The sequence below is a fragment of the Electrophorus electricus genome, chromosome 16, assembly GCF_041902795.1.
Source record: "Electrophorus electricus isolate QZ-2024a chromosome 16, ASM4190279v1, whole genome shotgun sequence".
Classification (NCBI taxonomy): domain Eukaryota; kingdom Metazoa; phylum Chordata; class Actinopteri; order Gymnotiformes; family Gymnotidae; genus Electrophorus; species Electrophorus electricus.
The window spans coordinates 10,194,024-10,202,718 of NC_137512.1; positions in this window are offsets into that span (position 1 = coordinate 10,194,024).

Sequence of the window (8,695 nt, forward strand, 5' to 3'; positions counted from 1 at the left end):
TATGAAACTGCTTTTTATTCAACTTAAACACTGTTTCAGGGCAAGAGATTGTGTTTTAGACTAAAACAATGCATTAAAAGAAGAATCTTTACATTGAAACTCTGTTCTTTACCTTTTTCACACTATGAAACAGCTTTGTATTCACCTTAAACACTGTTTCAGGGCAAGAGATTGTGTTTTAGACTAAAACTTAATGCTTTATAAGCAGAATCTTTACTTTGAAACTCTGTTCTTTATCTTTTTAACACTATGAAACAGCTTTGTATTCACCTTAAACACTGTTTCAGGGCAAGAGATTGTGTTTTAGACTAAAACTTAATGCTTTATAAGAAGAATCTTTACTTTGAAACTCAGTTCTTTACCTTTTTCACACTATGAAACAGCTTTGTATTCACCTTAAACACTGTTTCAGGGCAAGAGATTGTGTTTTAGACTAAAACTTAATGCTTTATAAGAAGAATCTTTACTTTGAAACTCAGTTCTTTACCTTTTTCACACTATGAAACAGCTTTGTATTCACCTTAAACACTGTTTCAGGGCACGAGATTGTGTTTTAGACTAAAACAATGCTTCAAAAGAAGAATCTTTACTTTGAAACTCTGTTCTTTACCTTTTTCACAATATGAAACAGCTTTGTATTCACCTTAAACACTGTTTCAGGGTAAGAGATTGTGTTTTAGACTAAAACTTAATGCTTTATAAGAAGAATCTTTACTTTGAAACTCTGTTCTTTACCTTTTTCACACTATGAAACAGCTTTGTATTCGCCTTAAACACTGTTTCAGGGCAAGAGATTGTGTTTTAGACTAAAACAATGCTTTATAAGAAGAATCTTTACTTTGAAACTGTTCTTTACCTTTTTCACACTATGAAAAAGCTTTGTATTCACCTTAAACACTGTTTCAGGGCAAGAGATTGTGTTTTAGACTAAAACAATGCTTTATAAGAAGAATATTTACTTTGAAACTCTGTTCTTAATCTTTTTAACACTATGAAAGAGCTTTGTATTCAACTTGAACACTGTTTCAGGGCAAGAGATTGTGTTTTAGACTAAAAGGTAATGCATTATAAGAAGAATCTTTACTTTGAAACTGTTCTTTACCTTTTTCACACTATGAAACAGCTTTGTATTCGCTTTAACACTGTTTCAGGGCAAGAGATTGTGTATTAGACTAAAACTTAATGCTTTATAAGAAGAATCTTTACTTTGAAACTCTGTTCTTTACCTTTTTCACACTATGAAACAGCTTTGTATTCACCTTAAACACTGTTTCAGGGCAAGAGATTGTGTTTTAGACTAAAACTTAATGCTTTATAAGAAGAATCTTTACTTTGAAACTCTGTTCTTTACCTTTTTCACACTATGAAACTGCTTTTTATTCAACTTAAACACTGTTTCAGGGCAAGAGATTGTGTTTTAGACTAAAACAATGCATTAAAAGAAGAATCTTTACATTGAAACTCTGTTCTTTACCTTTTTCACACTATGAAACAGCTTTGTATTCACCTTAAACACTGTTTCAGGGCAAGAGATTGTGTTTTAGACTAAAACTTAATGCTTTATAAGCAGAATCTTTACTTTGAAACTCTGTTCTTTATCTTTTTAACACTATGAAACAGCTTTGTATTCACCTTAAACACTGTTTCAGGGCAAGAGATTGTGTTTTAGACTAAAACTTAATGCTTTATAAGAAGAATCTTTACTTTGAAACTCAGTTCTTTACCTTTTTCACACTATGAAACAGCTTTGTATTCACCTTAAACACTGTTTCAGGGCAAGAGATTGTGTTTTAGACTAAAAGGTAATGCATTATAAGAAGAATCTTTACTTTGAAACTGTTCTTTACCTTTTTCACACTATGAAACAGCTTTGTATTCGCTTTACCACTGTTTCAGGGCTAGAGATTGTGTTTTAGACTAAATTTTAATGCTTTATAAGAAGAATCTTTACATTGAAACTCTGTTCTTTACCTTTTTCAGACTATGAAACAGCTTTGTATTCACCTTAAACACTGTTTCAGGGCAAGAGATTGTGTTTTAGACTAAAACTTAATGCTTTATAAGAAGAATCTTTACTTTGAAACTCTGTTCTTTACCTTTTTCACACTATGAAACAGCTTTGTATTCGCCTTAAACACTGTTTCAGGGCAAGAGATTGTGTTTTAGACTAAAACAATGCTTTATAAGAAGAATCTTTACCTTGAAACTGTTCTTTACCTTTTTCACACTATGAAATAGCTTTGTATTCGCTTTAACACTGTTTCAGGGCGATAGATTGTGTTTTAGACTAAATTTTAATTCTTTATAAGAAGAATCTTTAATTTGAAACTCTGTTCTTTACCTTTTTAACACTATGAAACAGCTTTGTATTCAACTTAAACACTGTTTCAGGGCAAGAGACTGTGTTTTAGACTAAAACTTAATGCTTTATAAGAAGAATCTTTACTTTGAAACTCTGTTCTTTACCTTTTTCACACTATGAAACAGCTTTGTATTCGCTTTACCACTGTTTCAGGGCTAGAGATTGTGTTTTAGACTAAATTTTAATGCTTTATAAGAAGAATCTTTACATTGAAACTCTGTTCTTTACCTTTTTCAGACTATGAAACAGCTTTGTATTCACCTTAAACACTGTTTCAGGGCAAGAGATTGTGTTTTAGACTAAAACTTAATGCTTTATAAGAAGAATCTTTACTTTGAAACTCTGTTCTTTACCTTTTTCACACTATGAAACAGCTTTTTATTCAACTTAAACACTGTTTCAGGGCAAGAGATTGTATTTTAGACTAAAACAATGCATTAAAAGAAGAATCTTTACATTGAAACTCTGTTCTTTACCTTTTTCACACTGTGAAACAGAATTGTATTCACCTTAAACACTGTTTCAGGACAAGAGATTGTGTTTTAGAATAAAAGGTAATGCATTATAAGATGAATCATTACTTTGAAACTCTTCTTTACCTGTTTCACACTATGAAACAGCTTTGTATTCGACTTAAACACTGTTTCAGGGCACGAGATTGTGTTTTAGACTAAAACAATGCTTTATAAGAAGAATCTTTACTTTGAAACTGTTCTTTACCTTTTTCACACTATGAAACAGCTTTGTATTCGCTTTAACACTGTTTCAGGGCGAGAGATTGTGTTTTAGACTAAATTTTAATGCTTTATAAGAAGAATCTTTAATTTGAAACTCTGTTCTTTACCTTTTTAACACTATGAAACAGCTTTGTATTCAACTTAAACACTGTTTCAGGGCAAGAGATTGTGTTTTAGACTAAAACTTAATGCTTTATAAGAAGAATCTTTACTTTGAAACTCTGTTCTTTACCTTTTTCACACTATGAAACAGCTTTGTATTCACCTTAAACACTGTTTCAGGGCAAGAGATTGTGTTTTAGACTAAAACAATGCATTAAAAGAAGAATCTTTACATTGAAACTCTGTTCTTTACCTTTTTCACACTATGAAACAGCTTTGTATTCACCTTAAACACTGTTTCAGGGCAAGAGATTGTGTTTTAGACTAAAAGGTAATGCAGTATAAGAAGAATCTTTACTTTGAAACTCTGTTCTTTATCTTTTTAACACTATGAAACAGCTTTGTATTCAACTTAAACACTGTTTCAGGGCAAGAGATTGTGTTTTAGACTAAAACTTAATGCTTTATAGGAAGAATCTTTACTTTGAAACTCAGTTCTTTACCTTTTTCACACTATGAAACAGCTTTGTATTCAGCTTAAAGACTGTTTCAGGGCAAGAGATTGTGTTTTAGACTAAATTTTAATGCTTTATAAGAAGAATCTTTACTTTGAAACTCTGTTCTTTACCTTTTTAACACTATGAAACAGCTTTGTATTCGCTTTACCACTGTTTCAGGGCGAGAGATTGTGTTTTAGACTAAATTTTAATGCTTTATAAGAAGAATCTTTACTTTGAAACTCTGTTCTTTACCTTTTTAACACTATGAAACAGCTTTGTATTCAACTTAAACACTGTTTCAGGGCAAGAGATTGTGTTTTAGACTAAAACTTAATGCTTTATAAGAAGAATCTTTACTTTGAAACTCTGTTCTTTACCTTTTTCACACTATGAAACAGCTTTGTATTCACCTTAAACACTGTTTCAGGGCAAGAGATTGTGTTTTAGACTAAAACAATGCATTAAAAGAAGAATCTTTACATTGAAACTGTTCTTTACCTTTTTCACATTATGAAACAGCTTTGTATTCAGCTTAAACACTGTTTCAGGGCAAGAGATTGTGTTTTAGACTAAAAGGTAATGCATTATAAGAAGAATCTTTACTTTGAAACTGTTCTTTACCTTTTCCACACTATGAAACAGCTTTGTATTCGCCTTAAACACTGTTTCAGGACAAGAGATTGTGTTTTAGACTAAAACGATGCTTTATAAGAAGAGTCTTCACTTTGAAACTCTGTTCTTTACCTATTTCACACTATGAAACAGCTTTGTATTCACCTTAAACACTGTTTCAGGACAAGAGATTGTGTTTTAGATTAAAAGGTAATGCATTTTAAGAAGAATCTTTACTTTGAAACTCTGTTCTTTACCTTTATCACACTATGAAACAGCTTTGTATTCAACTTAAACACTGTTTCAGGGTAAGAGATTGTGTTTTAGACTAAAACAATGCCTTATAAGAAGAATCTTTACTTTGAAACTCTGTTCTTTACCTTTTCCACACTATGAAACAGCTTTGTATTCAACTTAAGCACTGTTTCAGGGCAAGAGATTGTGTTTTAGACTAAAACAATGCTTCAAAAGAATAATCTTTACTTTGAAACTCTGTTCTTTACCTTTTTCACACAATGAAACAGCTTTGTATTCAACTTAAACACTGTTTCAGGGCAAGAGATTGTGTTTTAGACTAAAACAATGCTTCAAAAGAAGAATCTTTACTTTGAAACTCTGTTCTTTACCTTTTTCACACTATGAAACAGCTTTGTATTCACCTTAAACACTGTTTCAGGACAAGAGATTGTGTTTTAGACTAAATTTTAATGCTTTATAAAAAGAAACTTTAATTTGAAACTCTGTTCTTTACCTTTTTAACACTATGAAACAGCTTTGTATTCAACTTAAACACTGTTTCAGGGCAAGAGACTGTGTTTTAGACTAAAACTTAATGCTTTATAAGAAGAATCTTTACATTGAAACTCTGTTCTTTACCTTTTTCACACTATGAAACAGCTTTGTATTCAGCTTAAACACTCTTTCAGGGCAAGAGATTGTGTTTTAGACTAAAAGGTAATGCATTATTAGAAGAATCTTTACTTTGAAAGTCTGTTCTTTACCTTTTTCACACTGTGAAACAGATTTGTATTTCACTTAAACACTGTTTCAGGGCAAGAGATTGTGTTTTACACTAAAGCAATGCTTTATAAGAATATTTATTTTGAAACTCTGTTCTTTACCTTTTTCACATTATGAAACAGCTTTGTATTCACCTTAAACACTGTTTCAGGGCAAGAGATTGTGTTTTAGACTAAAAGGTAATGCATTATAAGAAGAATCTTTACTTTGAAACTCTGTTCTTTACCTTTTGCACACTATGAAACAGCTTTGTATTCAACTTAAACACTTTTTCAGGGTAAGAGATTGTGTTTTAGACTAAAACAATGCTTTATAAGAAGAATCTTTACTTTGAAACTCTGTTCTTTACCTTTTCCACACTATGAAACAGCTTTGTATTCAACTTAAACACTGTTTCAGGGCAAGAGATTGTGTTTTAGACTAAAACTTAATGCTTTATAAGAAGAATCTTTACTTTGAAACTGTTCTTTACCTTTTTCACACTATGAAACAGCTTTGTATTCGCTTTAACACTGTTTCAGGGCAAGAGATTGTGTATTAGACTAAAACTTAATGCTTTATAAGAAGAATCTTTACTTTGAAACTCTGTTCTTTACCTTTTTCACACTATGAAACAGCTTTGTATTCAACTTAAGCACTGTTTCAGGGCAAGAGATTGTGTTTTAGACTAAAACAATGCTTCAAAAGAAGAATCTTTACTTTGAAACTCTGTTCTTTACCTTTTTCACACTATGAAACAGCTTTGTATTCACCTTAAACACTGTTTCAGGGTAAGAGATTGTGTTTTAGACTAAAACTTAATGCTTTATAAGAAGAATCTTTACTTTGAAACTCTGTTCTTTACTTTTCCACACTATGAAACAGCTTTGTATTCGCCTTAAACACTGTTTCAGGACAAGAGATTGTGTTTAGACTAAAACAATGCTTTATAAGAAGAATCTTTACATTGAAACTCTGTTCTTTACCTTTTTCACACTATGAAACAGCTTTGTATTGAACTTAAACACTGTTTCAGGGCAAGAGATTGTGTTTTAGACTAAAACTTAATGCTTTATAAGAAGAATCTTTACTTTGAAACTCAGTTCTTTACCTTTTTCACACTATGAAACAGCTTTGTATTCAGCTTAAACACTGTTTCAGGGCAAGAGATTGGGTTTTAGACTAAAAGGTAATGCATTATAAGAAGAATCTTTACTTTGAAACTGTTCTTTACCTTTTTCACACTATGAAACAGCTTTGCATTCAACTTAAACACTGTTTCAGGGCAAGAGATTGGGTTTTAGACTAAAACTTAATGCTCTTTAAGAAGAATCTTTACTTTGAAAGTCTGTTCTTTACATTTTTCACACTGTGAAACAGATTTGTATTTGACTTAAACACTGTTTCAGGGCAAGAGATTGTGTTTTAGACTAAAACAATGCTTTATAAGAATATTTATTTTGAAACTCTGTTCTTTACCTTTTTCACATTATGAAACAGCTTTGTATTCACCTTAAACACTGTTTCAGGGCAAGAGATTGTGTTTTAGACTAAAAGGTAATGCATTATAAGAAGAATCTTTACTTTGAAACTCTGTTCTTTACCTTTTGCACACTATGAAACAGCTTTGTATTCAACTTAAACACTGTTTCAGGGTAAGAGATTGTGTTTTAGACTAAAACAATGCTTTATAAGAAGAATCTTTACTTTGAAACTCTGTTCTTTACCTTTTCCACACTATGAAACAGCTTTGTATTCAACTTAAACACTGTTTCAGGGCAAGAGATTGTGTTTTAGACTAAAACAATGCTTTATGAGAAGAGTCTTCACTTTGAAACTCTGTTCTTTACCTATTTCACACTATGAAACAGCTTTGTATTCACCTTAAACACTGTTTCAGGGCAAGAGATTGTGTTTTAGACTAAAACAATGCTTCAAAAGAAGAATCTTTACTTTGAAACTCTGTTCTTTACCTTTTTAACACTATGAAACAGCTTTGTCTTCACCTTAAACACTGTTTCAGGACAAGAGATTGTGTTTTAGACTAAAAGGTAATGCATTATTTGAAGAATCTTTACTTTGAAAGTCTGTTCTTTCCCTTTTTCACACTGTGAAACAGATTTGTATTCACCTTAAACACTGTTTCAGGACAAGAGATTGTGTTTTAGACTAAAACAATGCATTAAAAGAAGAATCTTTACATTGAAACTCTGTTCTTTACCTTTTTCACACTATGAAACAGCTTTGTATTCAACTTAAACACTGTTTCAGGGCAAGAGATTGTGTTTTAGACTAAAACTTAATGCTTTATAAGAAGAATCTTTACTTTGAAACTCAGTTCTTTACCTTTTTCACACTATGAAACAGCTTTGTATTCAGCTTAAACACTGTTTCAGGGCAAGAGATTGTGTTTTAGACTAAAAGGTAATGCATTATTAGAAGAATCTTTACTTTGAAAGTCTGTTCTTTACCTTTTTCACACTGTGAAACAGATTTGTATTTGACTTAAACACTGTTTCAGGGCAAGAGATTGTGTTTTAGACTAAAACAATGCTTTATAAGAAGAATTTTTACTTTGAAACTCTGTTCTTTACCTTTTTCACACTGTGAAACAGATTTGTATTCACCTTAAACACTTTTTCAGGGCAAGAGATTGTGTTTTAGACTAAAACAATGCTTTATAAGAAGAATCTTTACTTTGAAACTCTGTTCTTTATCTTTTTAACACTATGAAACAGCTTTGTATTCAACTTAAACACTGTTTCAGGGCAAGAGATTGTGTTTTAGACTAAAACTTAATGCTTTATAAGAAGAATCTTTACTTTGAAACTCAGTTCTTTACCTTTTTCACACTATGAAACAGCTTTGTATTCAGCTTAAACACTGTTTCAGGGCAAGAGATTGTGTTTTAGACTAAAAGGTAATGCATTATAAGAAGAATCTTTACTTTGAAACTGTTCTTTACCTTTTTCACACTATGAAACAGCTTTGTATTCGCTTTAACACTGTTTCAGGGCAAGAGATTGTGTATTAGACTAAAACTTAATGCTTTATAAGAAGAATCTTTACTTTGAAACTCTGTTCTTTACCTTTTTCACACTATGAAACAGCTTTGTATTCAACTTAAGCACTGTTTCAGGGCAAGAGATTGTGTTTTAGACTAAAACAATGCTTCAAAAGAAGAATCTTTACTTTGAAACTCTGTTCTTTACCTTTTTCACACTATGAAACAGCTTTGTATTCACCTTAAACACTGTTTCAGGGTAAGAGATTGTGTTTTAGACTAAAACTTAATGCATTATTAGAAGAATCTTTACTTTGAAAGTCTGTTCTTTACCTTTTTCACACTGTGAAACAGATTTGTATTTCACTTAAACACTGTT